Raw genomic sequence first — 15,441 nt, forward strand, 5'->3', positions numbered from 1 at the left:
ACCAATGGAAAAATGGAAAAATACCTGAAGACAAATAAAAATTAAAAGTATTATATACCAAAATCTATGGGATGCAGAAAATCCGAACTAAGTTGGAAGTTTATGGCAGTAAATGCCTACCTAAGAAATCAAGAAAAACACAAATAAATACCTTACACTTACAATTAAAAGAACTAGAAAAAAGGACAAAGTCTAAAGTAAGTAGGAGTAAGGAAATAATAAATATCAGGAAAAAATAGGTGAAAAAGAGACTAAAAACAACTAAAAAGATTAATGAACTAAGAGCTAGTTCTTAAAAAAATAAACATAATTCTCACATTTTTAGTCATACTCACTAAGCAAAAAGTAGAAATGACTGAAAAATAAAATCAGAAATTAGAGAGGGTACATAACAAGATATCAGAGAAATACAAAGATTATAATAGAATATTGTGAATAACTACACACTAACAATTTGGAAAACCTAGAAGAAATAGATAAATCCTTAATCATATGAACTCAGAAGATTGAATCATTATGTAACAGAAATTATGAGTAGGTGATCACCAAAACAAAGATTGTAACAGTTATCAAAAATAACTCTAGGAGTTCCCATTGTGGCGCAGTGGTTAACGAATCCGACTAGGAACCATGAGGTTGCGGGTTCGGTCCCTGCCCCTTGCTCAGTGGGTTAACGATCCGGCGTTGCCATGAGCTGTGGTGTAGGTTGCAGACGCGGCTCGGATCCCGCGTTGCTGTGGCTCTGGTGTAGGCCAGTGGCTACAGCTCCGATTAGACCCCTAGCCTGGGAACCTCCATATGCCGTGGGAGCGGCCCAAGAAATAGCAACAACAACAACAAAAAGACAAAAAAAAAAAAAAACTCTAGAAAAAATGTACAGTTCCAGATAAGTTTACAGGCAAATTTTTATAAAACATTCAAAGAATTTAATACTTACCTCCTCAAAAATCTTCCAGAAAACTGAAGGAGGTAATGCCTCTGAATGTATTTTCTGAGGGAAATGTTATCCTGATTAAATAAAAACAGTGAGGGACAATGCACACAAAAAAATGAAAATTTCAGGCCATTGTCTCTGAGGAACATAGACGGCAAACCCAATTTAGCAACATATTACAAGGCTCATACACCATGATCAAGTCAGATTCATTTCGAGGATGCAGCATTAACACTCCCAAGAGAGAGATGCCAATTTTTTGAAGGACCTCTATAATATTTTCCAAAGTAGATGCACCTGTTTAAATTCCTACCAACCTAAGGCACATATTTTTGTCTCACTGTCTTTTCTGAGATCATTCATCTGCTGAAAGTGGAAGTAGATATACAACCTAATCAAAAGTTTTACTTGTATTAGACTCTCTGTAAACCTGGCTCCAATTCACCACTTTTCTCTGTATCCATGTATTTGGCAATATGACAGTGAAACACTTTCCATCATGTCCTGGAATCTATTTCTCCACTTTTGTATCTATTCTGGGCTCAGGAATTTTTATTTCCTCTGGCCCATGATATATGGTGAAAATGATGATGTGCCTTTAGAAGACTTGCTCCATTTCTGTAGATGTCTCCTCAAACTCTGCCTCAGAAATATGAAAAAACCCAGAACTAACCAGAGGACAAGATAACATCTGGAGCAGGGCCCAACTGTCTCAGCCTAGGCTATGATATGTCAGCCTACAGGTAGTTGAGAACCCAGAACATCTGAATGTTCAGACAAGGTCAACAGAGCCTCCTAGGCTGAATTAGAGGTGAATAAAGACACACGAGGATCCCAGCAGAGATCAGAACAATTCAGCTCCATATTATCCATTTCAATTATTAAATCAATGTCAAATCATTGGCTGGCAGGATGGCTTGTTGTGCATCAATAGCTTACTAATACAACAATCGAAATGAATAGATTTGAAGGAAATTATAATTTGCTATTTCTTTTTTTTTGTCTTTTTGTATTTTTTTGCTATTTCTTGGGTCGATCCTGTGGCATATGGAGGTTCCCAGGCTAGGGGTCTAATCAGAGCTGTAGCCTCTGGCCTATGCCAGAGCCACAGCAACTCAGGATCTGAGCCATGTCTGTGACCTACACCATAGCTCACCACAATGCCAGAGCCTTAACCAACTAAGCGAGGCCAGGGATTGAACCCGCAACCTCATGGTTCCTAGTTGGATTCGTTAACCACTGAGCCACTATGGGAACTCCTATTTCTTATTTTTGACATTTGCTTTGATATTGAGACACTAGTGATCACTCTGTTATTCAAGTTTATTTCAGAAAAATGTATTAACATGTGACTCTATGGAGGTTGTCTTCTAGGTAACCAAGGGGGTTTGGAAGGAAATGAATGTTTACAGAGAAAAATTTCTGACCCTTGACCAGAGGAATAGATAGCAATTCTACTTCTCTTGTGAGTCTCCCTTTGATTATACTCATTGAAGTGACTCAATTACACAGAGGACATATAATGGATGGTATTTATTTATTTATTTGTTTATTTATTGTCCTTTTAGGTCTGCACTCATGGCATACGGAGGTTCCCAGGCTAGGGGTCGAATCAGAGCTTCAGCTGCTGGCCTATGCCACAGCCACAGCAATTCAAGATCTAAGCCATGTCTGCGACCCATACCACAGCTCAAAGCAATGCTGGATCCCTAACCCACTGAGCAAGGCCAGGAATTGAACCTGCAACCTCATGGTTCCCAGTCGGGTTCATTTACCACTGATCCATGACAGGAACTCCCTAATGGATGGTATTTATGTACATTCATCTATCTTTTTATTGTTTTTGGCTAACTTTAGAAAAGAAGGAGACATTTCTTTAGGCAAATGTAGACTTCATGTGTAGGTAACACTGTAAATTTTCAAGCAGAAACAGGAGATAATCCAATAAAAACACATGAAACAAACTATCAACTCCTTCACTCCAATGGGTAAACCTCCTTTCACATAAATGTTGATCTCCCATAATTAAAAAAGTAACTGTATAGCATGTAAAACACTATCTTGCTCAGTAACACAAAGCATATTTAAGGTTTTTTCTACTTCTTATTTCACTTATTTATTATATCAAACTTTTTATTCTTATTTGTTTTACCTGTTATCTGATTTATTTAAACAACTGGTATCATCTAAGATCAGCATTCCCTTATTGATTTTCTGTATGGATGATTCATCCACTGATGTAAGTGGGAAGGTAAATCGTTACAGCCACTATTGAAAACAGTACGGAGCTTTCTCAAAGAAATAAAAGTAAAACTACCATATGATCCAGGAATCTACTCCTTGGAATATATCTAAAAAAAAAAAACCTCAAACAGAAATTTCAAAATATATATGCACCTAACTGTTCATTGAAGCACTATTTACAATAGCCAAAATATGGAAGCAACCCAGATGTACATCAAGATTAATACATAAATAAGATGTGGTATAAATATCAACAACAAAATATGACTCCTTTTCCAAAAAAACAGTCATTTTCAGCAACATGGATGACCAAGAGATTATTATGCTTAGTAAAATAAGTCAGGGAGAGAAATATAAATACTGTATTACATCAGTTCTATGTGGAATCTTCAAATAATATGAATAAAAGTATATGCAAAACAGAGATTTACAGATAGAGAAAACAAAGTAGAAGTTACCAGAGAGTTGAGGGAATCGGCGATGTGCAAAATAGGGGTATAGGATTAAGAAATACAAACCACTCTGTATAAATTAGACAAGCAGCAGGGATATATTGTATAGCACCGTGAATTATAGCCACTGTCTCATAATAACATTTAATGGAGTATAATCTGTAAAAATAGGGAACAGTTATTCTATGACCTGAAACTAATAAAGCAATAAGGAAAAAATTCAAATATCGTGCTACCTTGGAGTTGCCACAGGGACATGTATTTGATGATCTGTTTTTGTAAGTGAATATGGTAGGTATTGTGGACACAGAGCTGAATAAGACAGTAGGATCCCAAGAAGAGAAAAAAATTCAATGGCACATTACAAAATACACAGTAAGTTAAAATCCAGAACACCAGGAAGAGCAGTTAAGGGAGTGACATTCAAAGGGATGATATAACAACTTGAAATTCTGTGCTCTTAGATTTTCACTGTTAGGAACATATAAATAGCCAGGGATGCCTAGTTTTTCCATAGCAGCAGTACAACTCATGACCATACTTTATCAAGACAAAAGAAAAAGTACTTGGTACTGTCTGTGTTATTTGAGAATAAATTATCCTTAAGAAATCCATCCATTCCTATTTAAAAAATGACAATTCTCCTATTTTTCAGATCCAAGACTGAGAATAAGTGTGAGAGTGGGAAAATGGTTAAAGGGGAAAACACTTGCATATGAGAAGATCGTGAGGCTAATCAAGTGAGTTCCATAAATTATATCAAGAAGCAGATGTCAAAGAAATGAAAATCCCAGAAAATAAATAGAAACTCAGATTCGAATTCCAAAATCTGGTCAAAGGTTTGCAATGTATGGCCACGAGGCTCTGAACCCTTCAGTCATGTGCTCTTCTTCAGCCCAGGTCAACTGGGCTTCTGATGGCTGCCATATGAAAGAAAGCTTTCAGAGCTCTCTTAATGTGTTTGTTTCTCAGACTATAGATGAAGGGGTTCAGCATGGGTGTGACCACTGTGTACATCACTGAGTTGATATCAATTAAGTAGGAGCTGTGTGTAGCTAAAGAGCTAAGGTATACTTGTAGAAAAAAATAGGGAGACAACTGAGAGGTGAGATGCACAGGTGGAAAAGGCTTTATACTTCCCCTGAGCTGATGAGATTCCAAGCATGGAGGCAACTATCTTATAGTTAGAGTAAAGTATACCAGCAAGGGGAACACCACCCATCAACCCAGCTGCAAAATTCATCACCATGTTATTAAGACATTTGTCCAAACAGGCAAGCTGGATTAATTGTTTGAGTTCACAGAAATAGTGGGGCATTTTCACCTCTCTACAGAACGACAGCCTCAATGTCATTAATGTTTGCAACAAGGAATGCCAAACACTGATAATCCAGCTAACCATAACCAGAATTCCAGAGAGTTGGGGTTCCATAATGACCCTGTAGTGCAGGGGGTGGCAGATGGCCACAAAGCGGTCATAGGCCATCACATTCAGGAGGAGGTCATCCAACCCTGTAAATAGTAGGAAAAAATACATCTGGGTTATGCAGCCTGCATAGATTATAACTTGCCTCTTGCTGTAGATGTTCCACAGCATCTTTGGGATGGTGGTGGAGATGAAACAGATGTCTACAAAGGACAGGTTGGAGAGGAAGAAGTACATGGGTGTGTGGAGGTGGGAGTCTGAGCTGACAGCCAGGATGAGGAGCAGGTTTCCAAACACTGTGATCAGGTACATGGAGAGGAAAAGCCCAAATATGAGGGGCTGCATGGCTGCTCCCTCTGAAGATCCCAAAAGGAAAAATTCTGAAATTCCTGTTATGTTTCTTGGTGTCATGTGTTGAAGGTGACTAGGAGGAAAGGGGAAGAAAACATGACTCATTTTCACATAATCAGGAATAGCTCACATTGTTTTCATTGGCTGTCAAAAATTAATTTCAATATTTTGTGAATGGATTTGGCTCCCTTCAGTACATTCCCTCTGTCATACCTAATTAGCAAGTTTATTCTACTTTCATCTTGTTCCCCAGTATGCCATGGGTTCCACCTATTTAATGAGAAAATTTTTCATTCGTGTAGGGAATATAAATTGAATGCTAATAATGTTTTAGTTTCTCTCCAGGCAATGATTATAGCATACCAGAAAACAAAAGCTCCTAAATTCCAGTTATGAAGAAAAAAATATAAGAAAATAAAAAATTGTACACATGTCAGACAGTACGTGGTACTATGAAGAAAACGAAAGCAAGTATGAGAGAAAGAGTAAAGAGAATGCTATTTTTTTATTGGCCTTGAGGAAAGACACACAAATAAGTTAATATTTGAACAGAGACTTCAAGGAAGAAAGGACATGAGTCATGAACATATCAGGAGAAATGAATCCCTGGCAGGGAGACAGCCAGTGCAAAGATTCTAAGAAGGAAGAAGGTGCTTGTTTAAGATAATTCTTTTTTTTTTTTTTAAAGAAGTCATTGTGGGGAGGGTAATGGACCAGAAGGAGAGTGAGGAGCGATGGTATCCAGGATTGTTGAGGAACAAGGTGACCTCCGTGATCCCGCTAAAACTTAAAGTCAAAATGAGTCCCTCATCCATATTACGTTCCTCTAGCACATCATGAAATTGTTGCAAAGGACGTCTGAATGTTTAAATGAATTCCTTCAGTTGATTGAGTTCTGGCCTCTGAATATAAGAGTCACCCTGGAATATATCATAGCTCAGTACCCATTCTCTGATGACTTCTCATTGTGCACAATCCATAGACAGACACAGACACAGACACGGACATGGACACAGACACACAGACACACACACAGAAATCCTGTCTTCTTATACTGTATTTTTTCCATGTCTTTTCCACCCCAACCCATCCTGATTAAGTTACAGTTGATAAAACTCAGATTGATCAGATTATATTATGTACAAAGGTCACTAAGAAATTCCAATTTGAAAGTACCCTGGGTACCAAGAGGCCTTTGGTATAGCCACTTGATGTCTCACAAGTAAAGAACTAAGCTTAAGGTAAGCTCATTACCACCTCCCCCCTTGCACATCTTAATTTCTTTCTTATTTTTCACAGAAAATAGTGCAAAATATATATCTCTTGCTACTGCTGTTTCTAGGACATATTTGTAGTTATTCATTAGTGTGGATCTTTTTCATCAATATGGAAACATGGTCAAACACACCCCTTCTTTTTTTTTTTTTTTTTTTTTTTTTGCCTTTTTAGGGCCGCAACTGCAGCACATGGAGGTTCCCAGGGAAGGGGTCCAATTGGAGCCACAGCAACCCCCGCCAGATCTGAGCCGTGACCGTGACCCACACCACAGCTCACGGCAACGTCGGATCTTCAACCCACCGAGCGAGGCCAGGGATCTAACCCGTAACCCCATGGCTCCTAGTCGGATCTGCCTCTGCTGTGCCATGGCAGGAACTCCACATGCCCCTTCTTAAGTGTTAGAAAGAAATACCTTCTTTTCATTTTATATCCCTTTGTAAGGAATATCCTATTTACTCCATTCAATTAATAAGATACTTGTACATACATTCAACTTTTAATGGGAGCATTTTATGCCTCTCATTCTTCTTCTGATAGAGCTTCCATTTTTATCATCACTGGCATCCCCACATCCTGCGGAACTTTCAAATTGGAATTTCTGGGTAGCTTTTATACAAACTCTGATCTGATCTATTTAAGTTTTATCAACTCTAACTTAATCAGAATGTGTTGGGGTGCAAAATACATGGAAAAAAAAGAGTATAGTAAGACAAGACTACTGTGTGTGTGTGTGTGTGTGTGTGTTTGTGTGTGTGTGTTGCCTTACTGAGTTCAGTGTTCACTTCTCTTTTTGGCATCATAACAATACATTGACACTTTAACCAAGCAAGCAAAACACCACTGTATTCTCTAGGCTCTGGACTAGGCTGAGTTGTTTCTGACGTTACCTCAATTAATGTTCTTGGAGTTCCTTCTTTCTGACCTTTTTATGCAGTAGTTTTTGGGCTCTTGGACTTACCTGGATAAGAACTCTGAGAGGAAGTTCTCCCTGTGAAAGTCTGAATCCCTTCCTGGGTGGTTGATGGTGGAGACCATCTGTTTCCCCAGACAAATGAATAGGAATGGATCAAACACTGGTCCTTTAGCCAGACTTAGGACTCCAAAAGCAAGAACCTTTCTCATCCATGTCCACTTTGTACAAGCTCAGGGACTGAGCAGAGGAGATATTTGCAGCTCCCTATGTCTGTTCGTTAGGTACACTTCCCTCAGGGTACAATGACCAAAAAGCACCTGATTTCCCCGTGCGACTTGGTCTGGACAGGAGGATTTTTTCCCAGCTGACTGTGTTCTCAGGAGATCAGGTTATAAGTCAGGTGAATTTAGTTTTTATTAACTGTTATTCATTAATTCTCTGGCCTTCCAAACACATTGTCCCAAACCTCCAATCCATCCTTCCATGCCTTTCCCCCTTTAGTAACCATAAATTTGTTTTCAAAGCCTCTGAGCCTGTTTCTGTTCTGCAGATAAGTTCATTTGTGTCACGTTTTAAGATTCTGTGTATGAGTGATATCTTATGCTGTTTACTTTCTTTGTCTGATTTACTTCACTTAGTATGATAATCTCTGGGTCCATTCACGTTGCTGCAAAAAGTGGTTGAGTAGTTTCCCATTGTATATATGTAACACATCTTTATCCAGTCCTCTGTTGATGGACATTTAGGTTGCTTCCATGTCTTGGCTATTTTAAAGAGTGCTGTGATGAATATTGAGGTACATATATCATTTCAAATTATGATTTTTCTCTAGGTATATGTCCCAAGTAGGATTACTAGATCATATGGTAGTTTTATATTTAGTTTTGTAAAGAATCTCCATACTGTACTTCATAGTAGTTGTACCAATTTGCATTCCCACCAACAGTGTAAGAAGGATCCCTTATCTCCACATCCTTTTCAGCATTTATTGTTTGTTCATATTTTGATGATGGCCATTCTGACTGGTGTTAAGTGATACCTCATTATAGTTATGATTTGCATTTCTCTACTTATTAGTGAGGATGATCATATTTTCAAGTGTTTTTTGGCCATCTATATGTCTTTGGAGGAATGTCTATTTAGATCTTCTGAACATTTTTGATTGGTTTTATTTTTAAATAAAAATCTGCATGAGATGTTTGTATATTTGGGGGGTTAATCCCTTGTTGGTTGCTTTGTTTTCAAAGACTTTCCCCCATTGTTTGGGTTGACTTTTGTTTTTGTTATGATTACCTCTGCTGTGCAAAAGCTTTGAAGTTTAAATAGGTCCTATTTTTTTAAATATTTGTTTTTATTTTTATTACTCCAAGAGGTGGATCCAAAAATATATTGCTGCAGTTTATGTCAAAGTGTTCTGCCTATATTTTACTACAAGAATTTTATATTTTCCAGCCTTACATTTAGAGTTTCATTTTGAGTTTATTTCTGGGTGTGGTTATAGAGAATTTTTTTTTTTTTTTGCTTTATAGGTCAACACTTGCGGCATATGGAGGTTCCCAGGCTAGGGGATGAATCAGAGCTGTAGCCACCAGCCTATGCCAGAGCCACATGCCACATCAATGGGGGATCCCACGTCTGCAACCTACACCACAGCTCACAGCAACACCAGATTCTTAACCCACTGTGCAAGACCAAGGATTGAACCAGCAACCTTGTGGTTCCTAGTTGGATTCATTAACCATTGAGCCACAAAGGGAACTCCTAGAGAATGTTCCAATTTAATTCTTTTATATGTACCTGTCCAGTGTTCCCAGCATCACTTATTAGAGAAACTATCTTTTCTTCATTGTATATGCTTGCCTCCTTTGTCATTGTTTAAATGGACACAGATGTGAGGGTTTATCTTTGGGCTTTCTATCCTGTTTCATAGATCTATATTTCTGTTTTTGTGCCAGTACCATACCATTTGGAAACTGTAGCTTTGTAGTAGAGTTTGAAGTCAAGAGATTCCTCCAGTTCTGTTTTTCTCTTTCCAGATTAATTTTGCTTTTTGTAATCTTTTGTGTTTCCACATGAATTTTATTTTTGGTGTGTGTTTTTGTTCTATGAAAAATGCCATTTGTAATTTGCTAGGAATTGCATTTAATGTGTAGATTGCCATGGGTATTAGAGTCACTTTGACAATATTGATTCTTCCAACCCAATAACATGGTATATCACTCTATTGTTTGTGTCATCTTTGGTTTCTATCATCAGTGACTTATAGTTTTCATAGTACAGTCATTTTTGCTGTTTTGGTAGGTGTATTCCTAGGTATTTTATTCTTTTTGATGTGATGGTAAATGGAATAGTTCCCCAATTCCTCTTTCTGATCATTTATTGTTAGTGTATAAGACATGAGGAGATTCCATGTATTAATATTTTTATGCTGCAAATTTACTGAATTTATTTATCAGCTCTAGTAGCTTTCTAGTATCATCTTTAGGATTTTCTAGGCATAGTACCATGTCATCTGCAAACAGTAATAGTTTTACTTCTTTTCTGATTTGGATTCATTTTATTTCCTTTTCTTCTCTGATTGCATTGGCTAGGACTTCCCAAACTATGTTGAATAACAGTGGTGAAAGTGGACATTATTGTCTTATTCCTGATCTTAGTGGAAATGTTTTCAGTTTTTCAGCATTGAGAATGATGTTAGTTGTGGGTTTGTCATATACAGCTTTTATTATGTTGAGATAGGTTCCCTTTATGCCCACTTTCTGGAGAATTTTTTCATAAATAGGTGTTGAATTTCATCAAAATGTTATTCTATATCCTATTGAGAAGATCTTATGATTTGTATTCTTCAGTTTACAATGTGGTGTGTCTCATTGATTGTTTGCAAATATTGAAGAATTCTTGCATCCCTGGGATAAATCCCACTTGGTCATGGTATATGATCTTTCCTTTTAATTTATTGCTGGATTCATTCTGATATTTTGTTGAGGATTTTTATGTCTATGTTCCTCAGTGATATTGTCCTTTAGTGTTCTTTTTTGTAGTTTTTTTTTTCTGGTTTTATATGAGAATGACAGTGGCCTCATAGAATTAGATTATGTGTTCCTTCTGCTGCACTTTTTTTCAAAGAGTTTCAAAAGAGTAGGTGTCAACACTACTCTAAACATATGATGGAAATCACCTGAGAAGCGATCATCCTGGACTTTTGTTTGGTGGAATTTTTAAAATCACAGTTTCAATTTCAGTACTCATGATTCATCCGTATTTTCTAATTATTCTTGATTCAGTCTTAGAAGGTTGTACCTTTGTAAGAATTTTTCCATTTCTTCTAGTTTGTCCATTTCATTGGCATATAGATGAATATAGTAGTCTCATATGATCCTTTGTATTTCTCTGGTGTCAGTTGTACTTTTTCTTTTTGCATCTAATTTTATTGATTCAAACCCTCTCCCTTTTATTTTTGATGAGTCTGGCTAAAGTTTATCAAACATGTTTGTATTTTAAAAGAATCAGCTTTTAGTTTCACTGACCTTAATTGTTTTCTTCATCTCTATTTCATTTATTTCTGCTCTGATCTTTATGATTTCTTTCCTTCTACTAACTTTGGGTTTATTTTCTTTCTCTATTTGCTTTAGGTGTATGGTTATGTGTTGTTGGTTTATGATATTTCTTGCTTCCTGCAGTGAGACCGTACAGCATAAACTTCCCTCTTATAAGAGCTTTTACTGTGACCCATATCTTTTGGATTGGTTGTTTTCATTGTCATTTTTCTCTAGGCATATATTTTTTAAACATGTGCATTTATTTATTCTTCAGTTATATTGAACTAGGCAGATTTGTATCTCTCAATCCTTAGTAAATAAAACAAATAAATCATTACATATATACAGTTATAGAAGCATTTGTATAAAATTGAATGTGCATGATTTTAAATTTTACAAATATTGTCAGGTAAAATGCTGACTGTCATACTGAGTTGACCTCTCATTCAATGTTCAACCTGAAATATGTTTTACATAAGACTCTAACAAAATGGGTTATATAAATATGTCACTAACGCTGCAAATCTGACCACTTGATTAGATTGAGGTGGAATAGAATAATATCTAATACCATATGGTGAAACAAGCAATCAAACACAGAATTCATGTCTGGAAAAAAACTGGTTTAGTCTTTTTTTTTTTTTTTTTTTTTTTTTTTTTTTTTTTTTTTTTTTTTTTTTTTTATTAAATTTTATTTTATTTTCCCACTGTACAACAAGGGGGTCAGGTTATCCTTACATGTATACATTACAATTACAGTTTTTCCCCCCACCATTTCTTCTGTTGCAACATGAGTATCTAGACATAGTTCTCAATGCTATTCAGCGGGATCTCCTTGTAAATCTATTCTACGTTGTGACTGATAAGCCCAAGCTCCCGATCCCTCCCACTCCCTCCCTCTCCCATCAGGCAGCCACAAGTCTCTTCTCCAAGTCCATGATTGATTTTCTTTTCTGAGGAGATGTTCATTTGTGCTGGATATTAGATTCCAGTTATAAGTGATGTCATATGGTATTTGTCTTTGTCTTTCTGGCTCATTTCACTCAGGATGAGATTCTCTAGTTCCATCCATGTTGCTGCAAATGGCATGATGTCATCCTTTTTAATGGCTGAGTAGTATTCCATCGTGTATATATACCACATCTTCCGAATCCAATCCTCTGTCGATGGACATTTGGATTGTTTCCATGTCCTGGCTATTGTGAATAGTGCTGCAATGAACATGCGGGTGCATGTGTCTCTTTTAAGTAGAGCTTTGTCCGGATAGATGCCCAAGAGTGGGATTGCAGGGTCATATGGAAGTTCTATGTATAGATTTCTAAGGTATCTCCAAACTGTTCTCCATAGTGGCTGTACCAGTTTACATTCCCACCAACAGTGCAGGAGGGTTCCCTTTTCTCCACAGCCCCTCCAGCACTTGTTATTTGTGGATTTATTAATGATGGCCATTCTGACTGGTGTGAGGTGGTATCTCATGGTAGTTTTGATTTGCATTTCTCTTATAATCAGCGATGTTGAGCATTTTTTCATGTGTTTGTTGGCCATCTGTATATCTTCTTTGGAGAAATGTCTATTCAGGTCTTTTGCCCATTTTTCCATTGATTGATTGGTTTTTTTGCTGTTGAGTTGTATAAGTTGCTTATATATTCTAGAGATTAAGCCCTTGTCAGTTGCATCATTTGAAACTATTTTCTCCCATTCTGTAAGTTGTCTTTTTGTTTTCTTTTGGGTTTCCTTTGCTGTGCAAAAGCTTTTCAGTTTGATGAGGTCCCATGGGTTTATTTTTGCTCTAGTTTCTATTGCTTTGGGAGACTGACCTGAGAAAATATTCATGATGTTGATGTCAGAGAGTGTTTTGCCTATGTTTTCTTCTAGGAGTTTGATGGTGTCCTGTCGTATATTTAAGTCTTTCAGCCATTTGGAGTTTATTTTTGTGCATGGTGTGAGGGTGTGTTCTAGTTTCATTGCTTTGCATACAGCTGTCCAGGTTTCCCAGCAATGCTTGCTGAATAGACTTTCCTTTTCCCATTTGATGTTCTTGCCTCCCTTGTCAAAGATTAATTGACCATAGGTGTCAGGGTTAATTTCCAGATTCTCTATTCTGTTCCATTGGTCTGTCTGTCTGTTTTGATACCAGTACCACACTGTTTTGATGACTGTGGCTTTGTAGTATTTCTTGAAGTCTGGGAGAGTTATGCCTCCTGCTTGGTTTTTGTTTCTCAGGATTGCTTTGGCGATTCTGGGTCTTTTGTTGTTCCATATAAATGTTTGGATTGTTTGTTCTAGTTCTGTGAAAAATGTCATGGGTAATTTGATAGGGATTGCATTGAATCTGTAGATTGCTTTGGGTAGGATGGCCATTTTCACAATATTGATTTTTCCAATCCAGGAACATGGAATATCTTTCCATTTTTTTACATCTTCTTTGATTTCTTTGATTAAGGTTTTATAGTTCTCGGCATATAGGTCCTTTACCTCTTTGGTTAGGTGTATTCCGAGGTATTTGATTTTGTGAGGTACAATTTTAAAAGGTATCGTATTTTTGTATTCCTTTTCTAATGCTTCATTGCTGGTATACAGAAATGCAACTGACTTCTGAATGTTAATCTTATATCCTGCCACTTTGCTGAATTTATTAATCAGTTCAAGGAGTTTTGGGGTTGAGTCCTTAGGGTTTTCTAGGTATAGAATCATGTCATCTGCATACAGTGACAGTTTGATCTCTTCTCTTCCTATATGGATGCCTTTGATTTCTTTTGTTTGTCTAATTGCTGTGGCTAAGACTTCCAAAACTATGTTGAAGAGCAGTGGTGAGAGTGGGCATCCCTGTCTTGTTCCAGATTTGAGTGAGAAGGCTTTCAGTTTTTCCCCATTGAGGATTATATTTGCTGTGGGTTTATCATAAATGGCTTTGATTATATTCAGGAATGTTCCCTCTATACCCACTTTGGCGAGGGTCTTGATCATGAATGGATGTTGAACTTTGTCAAATGCTTTTTCTGCATCTATTGAGATGATCATATGATTTTTGACTTTTTTTTTGTTAATGTGGTGTATGATGTTGATTGATTTGCGTATGTTGAACCATCCTTGTGAACCTGGGATGAACCCAACCTGGTCATGGTGTATAATTTTTTTGATATGTTGTTGGATTCGGTTGGCTAAGATTTTGTTGAGAAGTTTTGCATCTATATTCATCAATGATATTGGGCGATAGTTTTCTTTTTTGGTGGTATCTCTGCCTGGTTTTGGAATGAGGGTGATGGTGGCCTCATAGAATGTCTTTGGGAGTATTCCTTCTTCTTCAACCTTTTGAAAGAGTTTAAGGAGGATGGGCACCAATTCCTCTTTATATGTTTGATAGAATTCACCTGTGAAGCCATCTGGTCCTGGGCTTTTATTTGTAGGGAGTGATTTTATGACCTCTTCAATTTCATTTCTAGTGATTGGTCTGTTCAGTTGGTCTGTTTCTGCTTGATTCAGTTTTGGCAGGCTGTAAGATTCTAGAAAATTGTCCATTTCTTCCAGATTGTCAAACTTATTGCCATATAGTTGTTCATAGTATTCTCTTATGGTTTTTTGTATTTCTGCTGTATCCGTTGTGATTTCTCCTTTTTCATTTATAATTTTGGTGATTTGGGTTCTTTCTCTCCTCTTTTTAGTGAGTCTGGCCAGGGGTTTATCAATTTTGTTCACCTTTTCAAAGAACCAGCTCTTGGTTTTATTAATTTTCTCTATTGTTTTTTGAGTCTCTATTTTATTGATTTCTTCTTTGATCTTTACAATTTCCTTCCTTCTGCTGACTTTAGGACTTCTTTGTTCTTCTTTTTCTAATTCATTTAGGTGGAGGGTTAAGTTGTCAATTTGGGATCTTTCTTCTTTTTTGAGAAAGGCCTGGATTGCTATAAATTTCCCTCTGAGCACTGCTTTCGCAGCATCCCATAGATTTTGAGAGGTTATGTCTTCATTATCATTTGTTTCAAGATAGTTTTTAATTTCCTTCTTGATTTCCTCATTGACCCATTGGTTTTTTAGTAGCATGTTGTTTAGTCTCCATGGAGTAGGTTTTTTCTCTTTCCTTTTCCCATGGTTGATTTCTAATTTCATGGCATTGTGGTCAGAGAAGATACTTGAGATAATTTCTATGCTCCTAAATTTATTGAGATTCGCTTTATGTCCCAATATGTGGTCGATTCTTGAGAATGTTCCATGAGCATTTGAGAAGAATGTGTATTCTGATTTTTTTGGATGTAGTGTCCTGAAGATATCAATTAAGTCTAACTTTTCTATTGTTTCCTTTAGGA

General features: G+C 36.9%; 1 pseudogene; it reads right to left on the reverse strand.

Moving 5' to 3' along the window:
- Nucleotides 1-4,521: 4,521 nt before the first annotated feature.
- On the reverse strand, nucleotides 4,522-5,467 carry LOC110258775 (olfactory receptor 7A17-like; annotated as a pseudogene).
- Nucleotides 5,468-15,441: the final 9,974 nt, after the last annotated feature.

Source organism: Sus scrofa, chromosome 2 (assembly GCF_054392235.1).
Source record: "Sus scrofa isolate SSC_HxYL_T2T_F1_AM1 chromosome 2, Sscrofa_HxYL_maternal_Yorkshire_Landrace_v2.0, whole genome shotgun sequence".
Classification (NCBI taxonomy): domain Eukaryota; kingdom Metazoa; phylum Chordata; class Mammalia; order Artiodactyla; family Suidae; genus Sus; species Sus scrofa.